At 42.8% G+C, this 17,172-nt stretch overlaps 1 long non-coding RNA gene across 1 annotated transcript; it reads left to right on the plus strand.

Moving 5' to 3' along the window:
• The first annotated feature begins 1,076 nt into the window (after positions 1 to 1,076).
• On the plus strand, positions 1,077 to 16,061 carry LOC121570355. The gene is made up of 3 exons (XR_006001442.1): positions 1,077 to 1,319; positions 14,028 to 14,130; positions 15,337 to 16,061. It is a non-coding gene; the product is annotated as an uncharacterized LOC121570355 (long non-coding RNA).
• Positions 16,062 to 17,172: the final 1,111 nt, after the last annotated feature.

The raw sequence follows: 17,172 nt of genomic DNA on the forward strand, positions 1-17,172 counted from the left end.
ATTGTGTGTGCGCATGGGGGCTGTCATCCCATTTTATTGTCAGAGTCATAGTTTTATAGTCATGTATATGATGTCTTCTGACTCATATTCATCTAAGCCTCTAAGCAACAGTATCAGATGGCGTTTTCTTAGGCTGAGTGTGAATGGTAGATCAGAGCTAATGAGAGAGAGATATGAGTCCTTAGTGAGATCCAGATTTGGCTCATTGCACAGTGAAATATTTGTCCTGCACTCTGATATGATTAGTTTTTCTCTTGAGAGAGAGAGAGAGAGAAATGACAGAGATAAGCTGGGAGTGGGGGATAGAGAAGTTTCTCATTATCATTCCAGCATGGCTAAAATATTGACTTATGTAGGTAATTGTGTTTTCCTGCCCGACCAGATAGTAGATAGCCAATTGTAGTCTCTCACAGCCATTCTGCTGCCTTCAATCTTCCATGCTGAGTCTCATTTTGTAGATTTGAATTGGCCCAGTTGGAAGCATCACCGTAAGCAGCTAGAGAACCCTGTGGAGTCCACTTAAAAATCTATTTCATTCTTTGTTTGCAAAAAAAAAACAGAATAGAGAAAAATAAGGCATGGTGCAGGGTACTGCAGTTGTGTGTGTGTGTGTGTTGTGCAAATAGGAATGGATTTCTGTGCTGGCACAGAGAGCACTGACATGTCTGTAAGTGCTGGTGTATGACCAACATAATGTTTGTTGAAACTGTGCCCTCTGTTGGTGAAAAGTACATATCCCGTGAAGCATAAACATTGTACTTGCTCACATAACACATTAGCAACTAAACATTCTACATCTTCAAAAGGTACAGAACTGTGAGCTCATACACTGTATAGCAACAAATATGTCTGGGGAACATTGCATTGCTTTCTTAAGCAAGTCAGAAAAAAGAGGGGGGAGAGGAAGGAAACAAGGAAACAAGGAAACAAGGAGGTAGAGAGAGGTTGGCCAGACTGTAGTTGTCATGGAAACGGCGAGGCGGAGCATGGGGAGCCTTGTTGAGTGGGACCAGTTTGTTATTGGAGGTCACGTGGCTAGTCGCTAGGGACAGAGGCACGTACTGTTTTACCAAAGATTGAAGCGTCGCGAGCTGCTGCTATCGCTAGTTTCAACAAAATGGCTGCAGAGGCACCACTAACGAAAGCCCACTGAATGGTAGGAATTATCATCGACGATGTTTTAATGGATATCTTCGAAATACCCACTCTCCAAATATTGGATTTTGCAAGAATTTGCTCTCTTGGATTCCTTTATTTGCGAGCAATTCACAGTCGCGTGCTGTAAATCTTTTTTAAAATGTCAACTCATCAAAGACAAGGTATGCTACTGAAATTTCATATGGTGTTCAGTTTATATTTAGCTGAAAAGTTAGACAAGTTGCACCGATATACTTTAGCTTGTTTGACATTCGCTAGCTTGTTTGCTTAAATATCGCACTTTGCTACGATTTATTCTTCTCTCTGACACTTGTTCTATTTCACGCAGTTTCCGAGATAATCAACATTTGCTTTGGGTTAATGGTTGTTTGCAATTAAATTCGAGACTAGAAAACAAGTTTTGAACCTAAAACTTGGCCAAACGGTTAGGACCGCAGATAACGATCTGTATTGCATTGCTACTGTAGCTTCTTGCTGCGACCGAATTCTTGGTCTGTCATACGGGGATCAAGGACAGAACATCGATTATTTTCATGCAAGTTACACCTCAAATTGAATTCAAATTCACTAAAGCCCACAATAGGAAATAAGGTAATCTTTAACATGATTTATTCTGAGAAATATTTAAATCCCCGCAGCCAAGCAACGCGCCCCTGATATGCGGCTGAAGCTGCCGATTGATAAACAGCATCAATGTATCAAAACAGTGCCTCATGCCTTCTACATGTTTGACCATTGCAACGTTGTTGCCAATTTTCTAAATTTGACTACAAAGGTCTTGTTGATTTTATTAAATAATTTCATTGGAATAACCTCCATTTTTTATTTATATAATAAAACAAAAGATCTGAAATACTAACATAAAATGCACACTGGAAGATGCAACTTTGACCGTGACATTTGCATTGACCAATGAAAACCTTAATAGGCTTCAACAACATCCCACATGCGCGGGCCGAGTGGCATATGTTTTAAATGCTAAGCACATAGATCTATTCTAGAGTAAGCAGGTAGGCATTCGGTACTGCTGTGGTGATAAAATAGGCAATGTAGTCAAATACAGATAAAAAATTTGCTGGTTGGGGTCACAAGCAGGGCTACTGTCCAATGACAGGTACAGTAATGGGGGTGGTTAAACAAATCAGCCAAGCAATTATGGGCCCAATCTGTGAGGTTATACACATTTGAGATTAGAGTGGTTTGGAAGTCCATCTTGGATCCTTTCCCATTCTCATGGCACTTCTGGTTAACTGCTTTGGCCCTGGTCTTGCCTAGAATCAAATCAAATCAATTTTTATTTGTCACATGCGCAGAGCACTTACTTACAAGCCCTTAACCAACAATGCAGTTCAAGAAATAGTTAAGAAAATATTTACTAAATAAACTAAAGTAAAAAATAAAATAAAAAGTAACACAATAAAATAACAATAACGAGGCTATATACAGGGGGTACCAGTACCGAGTCAATGTGCGGGGGTACAGGTTAGTCGAGGTAATTTGTACATGTAAGTAGGGGTAAAGTGACTGCATAGATAATAAACAGCGAGAAGGCAGCAGTGGCCTTTTGATTAATTGTTCAACAGTCTTATGGCTTGTGGGTAGAAGCTGTTAAGAAGCCTTTTGGACCTAGACTTGGCACTCCGGTACTGCTTGCCGTGCGGTAGCAGAGAGAACAGTCTATGACTTGGGTGACTGGAGTCTTTGACCATTTTTTGGGCCTTCCTCTGACACTGCCTAGTATATAGGTCCTGGATGGCAGGAAGCTTGGCCTCTCTCTGCTAACGTATGTTACCTCCCAGAGGGACTGAGCTCTGGGGCAGAATACTTTTGTCATCCTCCAAGTAGGCCTAAATGAGGCAAAAGGGAGATTATTGAAAGGCCTTTTAGTGAACAGTAGGATTTGTCCCCCTGAGGTCTGACGACTGAATGCTTGGCGTTCTGGTCTCGTAGACTTCTGAAGAGAGGCCCACTTGAAGTGACCAATTGGTGAGTCATCCACTGATTCCACTCTATCTAACGGCCTCCCAAGCCTAGTGTCAGTCCTCCAAACTACTTTAGATCCTTTAGCCTTGTATGTTCATTGTTTTCTGAATTATTATTATTATTTATATATTTTTTTACACTAAGAAATGCAGGACTGGGCTACTTGGTCAAAGAGGGCCATTGAACAGATTAATGGCAGTTAGCACAGCAGTTTAGAAGTCTAGCAAGGTGTTTTACTGAATTTACACACCGAGTTCATCTTTACCTGCTTCAGTAAAACTCTGCTGACTCTTCAGCCCTGCACAGACAGCATTTATTACGTTGATCGGTCTTAATTTAGTCTTCTTGCTACGTGAGTTTCCCCTCACATACAGCCCTTTCACTCTTCAGAACTAATGGCTTTTTATAAAGATGAATGTGGAAACAGAGCAAGTGCTACGTGATTGGAGTCTAATAACTCCTTTTGTTGGGGACGTTCTGTGATCTATTGGAGCAATAAAATGTTTGACCGGTCTCGTAAAACGGCTGCTCCGGTTACTGACGGAGAGGATGAAAGTAATTGGGAACTTCAACTGTCGTTGGAGCCGATCCATAGATTTTATTTCTGGAGGCCTGCTTAGTGCCAGGAGGAGTGTAACGTATGAAAAATCTCCTGTCCTTTTGGATCAGCCCTGGCCAGAGCATTAGCATGACATCATGGAGAATAGCTTCCAGTTCTTTGAAGAAGGAGATCCTCTTCGCTATGTTAGAGGAATATCGTCAACTATTACCCAGTTGGTATTTTTCTCCTTCCTTATATAAATCTACATGTTTTGGCTTAACTTAACTGTTTTTTAAAGTTTTTTTTAAAAGGGGTTGATCAGCTTTAATGTTGCAAATAGATTGTGGCTTCTATCAATGTAATTGTCTGCATCATTTCCAATCCCCCATATATTGTTTTATAAATATATATTATAAAAAATAAAAAATAATTATATATATATATATAACAAAAATATAAACACAATAATTTCAATTATTTTACTGAGTTACAGTTCATTTAAGGAAATTGGTCAGTATAAATAAATAAATTAGGCCCTAATCTATAGATTTCACATGAATGGGCAGGGGCGCAGCCATGGGTGGGCCTGGGAGGGCATAGGCCCACCAACTTGGGAGCCAGGCCCAGCCAATCAGAATGAGTTTTTCCCCACAAAAGGGCTTTATTACAGACAGAAATACTCCTCAGTTTCATCAGCTGTCCGGGTGGCTGGTTTCAGACGATCCCGCAGGGGAAGAAGCCGGATGTGGAGGTCCTGGGCTGGCTTGGTTACACATAGTCTGCGGTTGTGAGGCCAGATGGATGTACTGCCAAATTCTCTAAAACTGCTTATGGTAGAGAAATGAACGTTAAATTATCTGGTAACAACTCAGGTGGACATTCCTGCAGTCAGCATGCCAATTGCATGCTCCGTCAAAACTTGACACATCTGTGGCATTGTGTTATGTGACAAAACTGCACATTTTAGAGTGGGCTTTTATTGTCCCCAGCACAAAGTGCACCTGTGTAATCATGTTTAATCAGCTTCTTGATATGCCATACCTGTTAAGTGGATGGATTATCTTGGCAAAGGAGAAATGCTCACTAACAGGGATGTAAACAAATTTCTACCAAAAAATTAAGAGAAATAAGCTTTTTCTGCATATGGACAATTTCGGGGATATTTTATTTCAGCTCATGAAACATGGGACAACCACTTTACATGTTGCGTTTATATTTTTGTCCTATAGTGCCTTCGGAAAGTATTGACTTTTTCCACATTTTGTTACATTACAGCCTTATTCTAAAATTGATAAAATATTTTTTCCCCCTCATCAATCGACGCACAATAACTCATAATGACAAAGTAAAAACAGGTATTTAGAAATGTTTTCAAAAAAATTTAATGGTAATATGACATTTACATAGGTATTCAGACCCTTTACTCAGCTCTTTGTTGAAGCACCTTTGGCAGCGATTACAGCCTCGATTCTTCTTGGGTATGACGCTATAAGCTTGGCACACCTGTATTTGGGGAGTTTCTCCCATTCTTCTCTGCAGATCTTCTCAAGCTCTGTCTGGGTGGATGGGGAGCGTCGATGCACCGCTATTTTCAGGTCTCCAGAGATGTTCAATCGGGTTCAAGTCTAAGCTCTGGCTGGGCCACTCAAGGATATTCAGAGACGTGCTCCCTTGATCCTGACTAGTCTCCCAGTCCCTGCCATTGAAAAACATCCCCACAGCATGATGCTGCCACCACCATGCTTCACCGTAAGGATGGTGCCAGGTTTCGTCCAGACATGAAGCTTGGCATTCAGGCCAAAGACTTCCATCTTGGTTTCATCAGACCAGAGAATCTTGTTTCTCATGTTCTGAGAGTCCTATAGGTGCCTTTTGGCAACTCCAAGCGGGCTGTCATGTGCCTTTTACTGAGGAGTGGCTTCCGTCTGACCACTCTACCAGTGCTGCAGAGATGGTTGTCCTTCTGGAAGTTTCTCCCATCTCCACAGAGGAACTCTGGGGCTCTGTCAGAGTGACCATTGGGTTCTTGGTCACCTCCCTGACCAAGGCCCTTCTCCCCCGATTGCTCAGTTTGGCCCTGCGGCCAGCTCTAGGAAGAGTATTGGTGGTTCCAAATGTCTTCCATTTAAGAATGGAGGCCATTGTGTTCTTGGTGACCTTCAATGCTTCATAAATATTTTGGTACCCTTCCCCAGATCTGTGCCTCGACACAATTCTGCCTTGGAGCTCTACGGACAATTCCTTCGACCTCATGGCTTGGTTTTTGCTCTGACATGCACTGTCAACTGTGGGACCTTATATAGAGAGGTGTGTGCCTTTCCAAATCATGTCCAAACAATTGAATTTACCACATGTGGACTCCGATCAAGCTGTAGAAACATCTCAAGGATGATCAATGGAAACAGGATGCACCTGAGCTCAATTTCGAGACTCATAGCAAAGGTTCTAAATACTTATGTAAATAAGGTATTTCTGTTTTTTATTTTTAATACATTTGCAAAAATTTCTAAAAACCTGTTTTCATTTTGTCATTATGGGGTATTGTTTGTAGATTGAGGATTTGTATTTATTTAATCCATTTTAGAATAAGGCTGTAACGTAACAAAATGTGGAAAAAGGGAAGGGGGCAGAATACTTTCCGAATGCACTGTATATATATCTATTATTTTCCCCTAACCCTACCACCCCTCCCCTAATTGGAGTAAACTAATGGACAACAACACTTAGGCTTCTACTTACAGCTTATACATACTATATACATTTTACAGACACAGTATATTTTACATTAGTTATCTTTTGTTTGTTTGTAGTCCCATTCTTCAGCTACCCTCAACCCCTCCCATCTATCTCTGAACACCATCCAGTTTTGATTTCTATTTGCCATATATTTTTCTGCTGTGAAGTTTCACAAAAGTTTTGAATCTTTCTATTCTCATAGTTTCTACAGATTGTTAATTTAAATAAACATTTTTGCTAAGAGTATTATTATGTTATTGATTGATTGACTATGGCTTTTCAAATCACCCAGCAGTGCTATTTGCAGAATTAACTCCAGGTAAATGTTGCAATTCTTCAGCCATTCCTGAACTTGCGACCAAAACCAAGCTACATATGAACAGTACCAAAACAAGTGATCTGATGATTCTGTCTCTTCTCAGCAAAATCTGCAGAGCTGGGATGGTTGTATCACCCATATATATAACGTTCTATTGGTTGCAAATTGAAAAACTACCTTTTGAATCCAGTGTCGTTTTGTGTATCAGTTCATAAACCATGTACCATGGAAACGGTACATCGAAAATCTCTTACCAACTATTTTGCAATCAGTATGGCACAGCTGTCAATTTTTAGGTCTTTAAATGAAAGTGGTATTCTTTTTTTTTTATCACAATTTTCTTTATTGCAGGGCTGAAAGTTCCTTACTTTCTCCCTCTTCCACTTGCCTCTTCCATTTTTGCGGTAATGCTGCAATTGGTTGGTTGTCATTTTGGATAGAGCAGACATTTCCACATATTTTTGTTAGCTGCATGTGGGACAACTCCACCAGTCCTATTTATATCATTTACAAAGATTATACCGTTTAAATTTTTTTGGCTCACAAAAATTAGTATATTTGAGTTTAACCATAATATTTGTTGTAATATTTGTTCTGTTTATTTCTGGTGGATTAAACTGAAAGTGCAACCAACTTTCTATGTTTTTTTTTTTTTTTTGCGATATTTTGGAGATTATTTCATTTTCAAATAACTGAAAGTGAGAGTTTAATCTGAATAAAGGGAAAAAGGCCTTTAGTGAAAGGTCTAATGCTTTAATTTTTAATAGTTTCTGCCCTCCGAATTCATATTCATTATATAAATAGGCCCGTTTAATTTGGTCTGGCTTGCCATTCCAAATAAAATGGAATATTCTTTGCTCATACAGTGAGGGAAAAAAGTATTTGATCCCCTGCTGATTTTGTACGTTTGCCCACTGACAAAGACATGATCAGTCTATCATTTTAATGGTAGATTTATTTGAACATTGAGAGACAGAATAACAACAAAAAAATCCAGAAAAACGCATGTAAAATTTTTTATAAATTCATTTGCATTTAATTGAGGGAAATAAGTATTTGACCCCTCTGCAAAACATGACTTAGTACTTGGTGGCAAAACCCTTGTTGGCAATCACAGAGGTCAGACGTTTCTTGTAGTTGGCCACCAGGTTTGCACACATCTCAGGGGGGATTTTGTCCCACTCCTCTTTGCAGATCTTCTCCAAGTCATTCAGGTTTCGAGGCTGACGTTTGGCAACTCAAACCTTCAGCTACCTCCACAGATTTTCTATGGGATTAAGGTCTGGAGACTGGCTAGGCCACTCCAGGACCTTAATGTGCTTCTTCTTGAGCCACTCCTTTGTTGCCTTGGCCGTGTGTTTTGGGTCATTGTCATGCTGGAATACCCATCCACAACCCATTTTCAATGCACTGGCTGAGGGAAGGAGGTTCTCACCCAAGATTTGACGGTACATGGCCCCGTCCATCGTCCCTTTGATGCAGTGAAGTTGTCCTGTCCCCTTAGCAGAAAAACACCCCCAAAGCATAATGTTTCCACCTCCATGTTTGACGGTGGTGCTTTCTTTCTATGTGCTTTCTTGAGCAGGGGGACCTTGCAGGCGCTGCAGGATTTCAGTCCTTCACGGCGTAGTGTGTTACCAATTGTTTTCTTGGTGACTATGCCTTGAGATCATTCACAAGATCCTCCCGTGTAGTTCTGGGCTGATTCCTCACCGTTCTCATGATCATTGCATCTCCACGAGGTGAGATCTTGCATGGAGCCCCAGGCCGAGGGAGATTGACAGTTATTTTGTGTTTCTTCCATTTGCGAATAATCGCACCAACTGTTGTCACCTTCTCACCAAGCTGCTTGGTGATGGTCTTGTAGCTCATTCCAGCTTTGTGTAGTTCTACAATCTTGTCGCTGACATCCTTTGGTCTTGGCCATGCTGTAGAGTTTGGAATCTGATTGATTGATTGATTGCTTCTGTGGACAGGTGTCTTTTATACAGGTAACAAACTGAGATTAGGAGCACTCCCTTTAAGAGTGTGCTCCTAATCTCAGCTCGTTACCTGTATAAAAGACACCTGGGAACCCGAAATCTTTCTGATTGAGATGGGGTCAAATACTTATTTCCCTCATTAAAATGCAAATCAATTTATAACATTTTTGACATGTGTTTTTCTGGATTTTTTTGTTGTTATTCTGTCTCTCACTGTTCAAATAAACCTACCATTAAAATGATAGACTGATCATTTCTTTGTCAGTGGGCAAACGTACAAAATCAGCAGGGGATCAAATACTTATTTCCCTCACTGTATTTACTATACAGTGGGGAGAACAAGTATTTGATACACTGCCGATTTTGCAGGTTTTCCTACTTACAAAGCATGTAGAGGTCTGTAATTTTTATCATAGGTACACTTCAACTGAAAAAATCCAGAAAATCACATTGTATGATTTTTAAGTAATTAATTTGCATTTTATTGCATGACATAAGTATTTGATCACCTACCAACCAGTAAGAATTCCAGCTCTCACAGACCTGTTAGTTTTTCTTTAAGAAGCCCTCCTGTTCTCCACTCATTACCTGTATTAACTGCACCTGTTTGAACTAGTTACCTGTATAAAAGACACCTGTCCACACACTCAATCAAACAGACTCCAACCTCTACACAATGGCCAAGACCAGAGAGCTGTGTAAGGACATCAGGGATAAAATTGTAGACCTGCACAAGGCTGAGATGGGCTACAGGACAATAGGCAAGCAGCTTGGTGAGAAGGCAACAACTGTTGGCGCAATTATTAGAAAATGGAAGAAGTTCAAGATGACGGTCAATCACCCTCGGTCTGGGGCTCCATGCCAGATCTCACCTCGTGGGGCATCAATGATCATGAGGAAGGTGAGGGATCAGCCCAGAACTACACGGCAGGACCTGGTCAATGACCTGAAGAGAGTTGGGACCACCGTCTCAAAGAAAACCATTAGTAACACACTACGCCGTCATGGATTAAAATCCTGCAGCGCACGCAAGGTCCCCCTGCTTGGCCCGTCTGAAGTTTGCCAATGACCATCTGGATGATCCAGAGGAGGAATGGGAGAAGGTCATGTGGTCCGATGAGACAAAAATAGAGCTTTTTGGTCTAAACTCCACTCGCCGTGTTTGGAGGAAGAAGAAGGATGAGTACAACCCCAAGAACACCATCCCAACCGTGAAGCATGGAGGTGGAAACATCATTCTTTGGGGATGCTTTTCTGCAAAGGGGACAGGACGACTGCACCATATTAAGGGGAGGATGGATGGGGCCATGTATCGTGAGATCTTGGCTAACAACCTCCTTCCCTCAGTAAGAGCATTGAAGATGGGTCGTGGCTGGGTCTTCCAGCATGTCAACGACCCTAAACACACAGCCAGGGCAACTAAGGAGTGGCTCCGTAAGAAGCATCTCAAGGTCCTGGAGTGGCCTAGCCAGTCTCCAGACCTGAACCCAATAGAAAATCTTTGGAGGGAGCTGAAAGTCCGTATTGCCCAGCAACAGCCCCGAAACCTGAAGGATCTGGAGAAGGTCTGTATGGAGGAGTGGGCCAAAATCCCTGCTGCAGTGTGTGCAAACCTGGTCAAGACCTACAGGAAACGTATGATCTCTGTAATTGCAAACAAAGGTTTCTGTACCAAAAATTAAGTTCTGCTTTTCTGATGTATCAAATACTTATGTCATGCAATAAAATGCAAATTAATTACTTAAATATCATACAATGTGATTTTCTGGATTACAGACCTCTACGTGCTTTGTAAGTAGGAAAACCTGCAAAATCGGCAGTGTATCAAATACTTGTTCTCCCCACTGTACATAACTTTAACCCATTGTATAAGAGATTCTCCAAAATTGAAATATTCCAGGCATTTATATATCAATTTCAGTCGTACTTTATCAAAAGCCTTTTCAAAGTCCGCTATGAATACCAGGCCTGGTTTCCCTGATTTTTTTACTTAATTGTCTTTGTTTTGGCGGATGGATGGAGAATTTTAAGCAGTGTTTTGGGATACCCGGAGGTCTCTAATGTGGCACGTCAGATCTCGTTTTCCGGAGCGTTTTGGGAAGTGCGGTCCGTCTTCCTAATGTACGATCGTGCAGAGCAGAGAGGCTGCAGTCAGATTCTGCTATTGCGGCTGCTGCGGTTGCTAGCAAGCAAGCGTTCTCCCGGGGGTTCAGCCTCACTCTTGTTTGTCTTGCAGTGCTGGCATTCCTGGCGCTGTGCCCAGTGACTATCGTCTAGCAAGCCCCCTTCCCCCCCACCGCACACACTCTCACACACCCTCTCATCACCGTCTTTGCACACCCACCACCTCCCCCCTTCCGTTTATGTGTTCTCACATACACCAGAATGTCTGGATATAAAAAGCAACCTGCACCACCCACCTCCCCACCCCTATCGTACCATTACCCCTGCTCTTTATTGGACCATCCTTCCTCTCCCCTCTCTCTGATTGCCTTTTGTCCGTCTTTGTTCCCTTCCTTTGTTCCCAGAAGCCGTCTGGTTTAATAGACATCACCTCTCTAATCCGCTTGTTGTGTTTTAGCGGTTAAACCATCCAGCACCATTGTTGTAAGGGGTTTACCTCACCAGCAGCATCGAGCTCAAGGGTGTTCATTCAGCTTGTCAATCACTGTCTTCCTGCTCCAAACTGACTGCTGGCTGGCACTGCCTCAATGTCCATGTCAGTCATTCACCCTCTGACAGTAAAAAAAAAAATGGTTCAATGTCTCTGTCATTTAGGTAACTTAGGTTGGCATTGCTTGGGAATCCATCTCCCTAGACGCATGCACACACACACACACACACTAGGGCTGCACAATTAATCGGATTCAAATCGAAATCGCGATATTGGCAAGATCCATATCACATGCAGTATTTTGAAAGGCATCTCAGCCGAGTGTAACGTCCGTTTTTATAGTTTGTTTTTTTCCCCTCTTGCAACGGCTTCCCACACACACCATGCGCCGCCCCGTCACTCAAGCAGCACATTTCCTCCTCCTCGCTGTTAGAGATACTATACAGTGAGGGGAAAAAAGTATTTGATCCCCTGCTGATTTTGTACGTTTGCCCACTGACAAAGAAATGATCAGTCTATAATTTTCATGGTAGGTTTATTTGAACAGTGAGAGACAGAATAGCAACAAAAAAATCCAGAAAGACGCATGTCAAAAATGTTATAAATTGATTTGCATTTGACGGTGTGACTATGTGACACTAGCACAGTGCATCAATGTTGAATGGAGACTGGCTATATTTAGCCAGCAGCTGTAGCTAGGTTTTATAGCTGGGCTATGGGCCCCCCAAAAATAAATATTTCTCGATCTAATGGGTTGGCCGTGGTATGGTAGCACATCAGAGTTCTGAGGCTAATTTCCATCCACATAATCTCAGGTCTTCAACCCTAAGAACAGCCAGATGATAGGAGTTGCCTATTAATAGCTCTGTTCTTTCCGACTGCTGCTCTTTGGAACCAAATAGGCCAATTTAGAGAATGCTGCAGTGGCTTATGGCTAGTCAAGTGTTTCACTTAACACATGGAGATACATGGAACACTCAGCTCTGTTCCAAGCTAGTCTGTTGCCCATACTGTGAGGTAACTCCTGGTGAAGTGTTAAGAGGACCAAAGCCAAGATTAGCCTCAGATTGGCTGGTTAGCCCATTGGCCGGCCAATCAGCGCATGCCTACGTGGATATGTGAGATACGGCGTGTTTTGAGTGTGATTTCTTTGAGACATTAGCCAGCCTACACACTTATCAGGTTCGTTGATTTAGCTTAGTTGCTAATTGTCTGCGTGAGCAACTGAGCCTCCTGTTGTATTGTAGTCTGTGGTAGACTAGTCTTATTGTGCTTCAGCTTCCTTCTTTGCCTTCTGTTTAAATTGTATCCTAATGGAAGAAGGGGAGCAGACTGTGTTGGTTACAATAGTAGTTTTTATAGGCTAGTCATGTTTCTCAAACCTTTCCCCCAGACATGTTGAATTCCAACAAAGGCACACCTGATTCAACTAATCAAATTTGGTCTTTCTAGAGACTGTCAGCCCTGATGCCCTGAAGACCGGTGACTAATATGCAGTCAGTGGTTTAGCTGGATACTTCAGGGAGTAATGTCCCTTTTAGCAAAGGACTTGGTGAGGTTAGACATGACTCTGGATCAGCACTTAACTCACTCTGGTGAGGTGTTAGACATGAGAATTCTAAAAACCTAACTGACTCTGGATCAGTGCTTAAGGGCCAACGTCCACCACCTCTCCACCTGGCTACACACACATCAGGCCTCGGGAGCTCTTGTTGCCAGGCGATGGCACGGCATTGCAGCACATGCTTGGCTTACGTTGTTATGTGCAATTTCTCATCTCCGGTTCAAGGAAACCGGATTCCAATTTATGTATTTTTCCATGCAGTTATAATTATCCCGTCTCTGTCCTTAAATGCCGGAGCTTTTTAAGTGAAAAGAGAAAATGCCTAGGCTTATTAAGGCTAAATATAGGATTGGGATGCGTCCCAAATGGTACCCTATTCCCTATATGGTGCAGGCTCAGTGCACTACGCACTATATAGGGAATAGGGTGCCATTTGGGACGTGACCATACCCAAATCTCCTCTGAAACAGCTTGCTGCTTGTGAAAGGATGTGGAAATGTCAGGTCGTTTTTTTTTATGGCTTTGGAGCATGTGTGTGGAGTGGAGGCTTGGCAGGCTTTTGTCTCTGAGAGCTGGGTACCTACCAGGTAAGATGCAGTACTCTGAGGGATCTGGGGAGTGGCAGTTAGTACTGAGTGTGGCTGTGCCTCACTTTACCTGGGCCATTCTATACATGTCATAGAGATGTCAGGCAGCCGGTCAAAAGCAGTGCACTGTATTGTGAATAACAGGGTATATTTTGAGACACAGCCTTACTCAGCCTACTGAGTCTGGGTTGTCTTGGAGGTGGCGGTAGGTACTGGCTGGATGTCTGTAGTTTGAAGAATGGGGCCTCATCTCAAGGGTTTCAGTAACACTAAGAGGACCACAGCTCTGACCTCCACCAGCACCCCAATGCCTCCTAATAGTTTCCAGACCACACAAGTCATCCACACGCAGGTCAATCTCTCAATGGTGTTTATATTGTCTGTACATGCCCTCAGTAAAGAGCTGCAGTGAGTAGTTATAACTCTCTGCTTCAGAATGGAATTTATGGGACGGGGAGATTCCAGGTGTTCACGTGCAGACAGTCCTCATCTCCCTAGCAACCGCGTGGTAAAACATGTCTGTCTTTTGATCCTCTGTTCTAGCCGAGAGAAGAAGCAGGGAACACGAGACCAGAACCATTTGATGGAAGAAAAGAATAAGAGAAAGCAAGAAGAAAAGAAAAAGAAGGAAGCTGCTCAGAAAAAGGTGTGACGTCATATCGTTGTTCTTGTTGTTGTTTGGACACACACACACTTCTATCGTACTACCTCATAAAAGCACCATCCCCTGTTTTTAATGGTGTAGCTTTACACAAAGCAAGATGATGATGATATCAGCCTCTACACTGTGCCCTGCTCTCTTCCTCTCTTCTTTCACCCTCCCTCGCTCACGCTCTCTCTTTCACCCTCCCTCGCTTCCTCTCATAGTTTTTTTTATTTTTTATATATATATATATATTAATTTTTTGTCATTTAGCAGACACTCTTATCCAGAGCGACTTACAGGAGCAATTAGGATTAAGTGCCTTGCTCAAGGGCACATCGACAGATTTTTCACCTAGTTGGCTCTCGGTTGCTGGCACAACGCTCTTAACCACTAAGCTACCTGCCGCCTCTCTCTCTTTCACCCTCCCTCCCTCGCTCCCTCTCTCTCTTTCACCCTCCCTCGCTCCCTCTCTCTCTTTCACCCTCCCTCGCTCCCTCTCTCCCTCTGCTCTGAACTGTGTCAGTAAGTGATCCCATTCCACTCTGTTGGCTAAACAGGCTAACGTGTCATGCTGCTTCTCTCTTTATCACATGCAGCCTCCTGTGAGGCTGAGGAAAGCAGAGCTGAAGGGGGAGCTGGCCAACGTGTGTGTGTGTGTTCATGCATACGCCACTGTACGTGTGTGTGTGTGCGTATGTTTTGTCTGCCTCTTATTTCACTCTCTGGCTAACAAAACCACATGACCCACCAGGCAACAGCCCCTGAGCTCAGCCGGTGGAGGGAAGAACATAAAACATTTAGCATTACAATAGGCTAACAAGAACATTCCCCTGAACATTCTGTTCCAATGGAATGGGCTGGCTTCAGTCAGAGCAAGGTTGAAGTGCAGGCAGCCAGCCCAGTAGCAGGCTAACGCTAGCAGGCTAACTCCGAGAGAGGAGACCTATTGATTGTGTGTTGATTAAAATGTTTTTATGTTATTTTAGATTGACATAAAACACGTACTTCAGTTAGGACTTTTTTCTTTATTATGCATATTTGACAGGGACAATAGGCCTACACATTGACCAACATTTCTGTAAATGTGCCAGATTTATCCAGCCAGGTCATTTTCATCTGTAGCACCTTGTACTTGCTATGTTTTTGCGTAAACTCTTTAAAAAAATTATAATCTGTTGCTAATATATTCTTCCTCTTTCCTTCCAGGTCACTGAACAGAAAACCAAAGGTGAGTTGATCTCATCATCTTTTCCAACTTTCTGCACCAATCCTACCTCCTATTACCTTAGCATGACTGACTGACAGAGCTGAAAGTGGATTGAAAAGAGAGGGGGAGTGAAGGAAAGAGAGAGGGAAGGAGAACGACAGTCGGAGCAACAGAGAAAGTGAGAGCGTATGCACAGTGTGCGCTTAGCTGGCAGGGTTTTGAAGTGAATTGAACCCAGAGCACTGTAGATAGAACACATCCTCTCTCTCTCGCTTCCCTCTGTGCCAAAGCTCTTAATGAGTGAGAGAGAAGGACTGGAGAGAGGGAGAGGACCTGTTATGTGGGGGTGACTGGCCAGATGGGGCCGGGTGGGGCTTATGTTTTGAGGGATAGTCGCTAGGAAAGCTCATTAGGGCATCTGTTAATGGTCCTGTAACGGCCTTCTAGCACTTAACAGGAGGTTGGGGAAGTGGGTGGTTAAAAGGTCAAGATGAAGGGACTTCTTGGTGTAATAACCCTACAGGGCATAGTAGGCTGCAGGACTGTATCTACTGGAGCCTGTCTGTGGTGCTGAGCTGCACTAATGAGCAGTAATCTGGGTTAGTTAGCTTTGTTATCCTGTTTCCATCCAGTTAGCATTGTTAGCATGTTTCCATCCAGTTAGCAGTAATCTGGGTTAGTTAGCTTTGTTAGCATGTTTCCATTCCACTGTGGTTGGAATGGGGAGGCCCAACCTGGGTCAGAGAGAGAGGGAGGGAGAAGGATAATATATATGGGGTGGATGGGGGAAGAGAGAGATTGGGTTGAAAAAGGCAGAAGGAAATTCTCCTGGCTTGTCACAATCATATTCCTCAGAATTCGAAGGAAATGACAAAAGTGAAAGAAAGGGTCTGAAGAAAAGAGACTGCAGGACCAAAGTACATGAAAGAAACAGAGAGTGTAGTGTGAGAGAGAGAACACACTAGTTTCCTGTCTGCTGGGTTGTTGGCAGCATATTGCAGCTGAGTTTTTCAGACAACTGACAAAAGAGCCTCACCAACCCCCTCTGTGACATACACACCTACAGTTTACACATACAGTTAGCAGTGCGCATCTAGATCAACATAAAAAGCACATGTGCGCACACACACGTACATACACGGCTCAGGCATACAGTACATTCATGTATATAAATAAGTTCCCTCTGCCTCACCGAGCACACACAGCATCCATTCCAGACGGAGCTGCAGCCGCCACATTTACATAGCACCATAAAAGATAACGTTGTTATTCCAAATCTGCGCGCGACACGACGCTGTCATTTCATAAGATTAATTTGCCATTTCACATTGGCTTAATTACACCCAGCGCTTTGTGTTGCAGCAGAGCCATAAATTGCAGTGTAATCCGGAGGGAATTTATTTATTCCACGCGCCGCAGCTGCCGTCACTGTCATGTTGTCTCTTTAGCAGCTAAACGCTATGACAATAAATACAGTGGAGATAGATATTAGCTAATCACAGAACAGAGGGAAGGGAGGCATTCAGTTGTTTATGCTGTATTGTTTAGGAGTATGTTTGGGTTAGAGCTGATGTATGTGTTGTTAGGATTGTATGTAGCAGAGGAGGCTGGTGGGAGGAGCTACAGGAGGATGTGCTCATTGTAATGGCTGGAATGGAATGATGGAACGGTATCAAACATATGGAAACCACGTTTGACTCATTCCATTCCAACCATTACAATGAGCTGTCCTCCTATAGCTCCTCCCACCAGCCTCTTCTGGTATGTAGCTGTATCAGATCAAAGTTTATTGGTTGCGTACACAGATTAGCAAGTGCAGCGAAATGCTTATGTTA

Source organism: Coregonus clupeaformis, chromosome 7 (genome assembly GCF_020615455.1).
Source record: "Coregonus clupeaformis isolate EN_2021a chromosome 7, ASM2061545v1, whole genome shotgun sequence".
In the NCBI taxonomy this organism is placed as follows: Eukaryota; Metazoa; Chordata; class Actinopteri; order Salmoniformes; family Salmonidae; genus Coregonus; species Coregonus clupeaformis.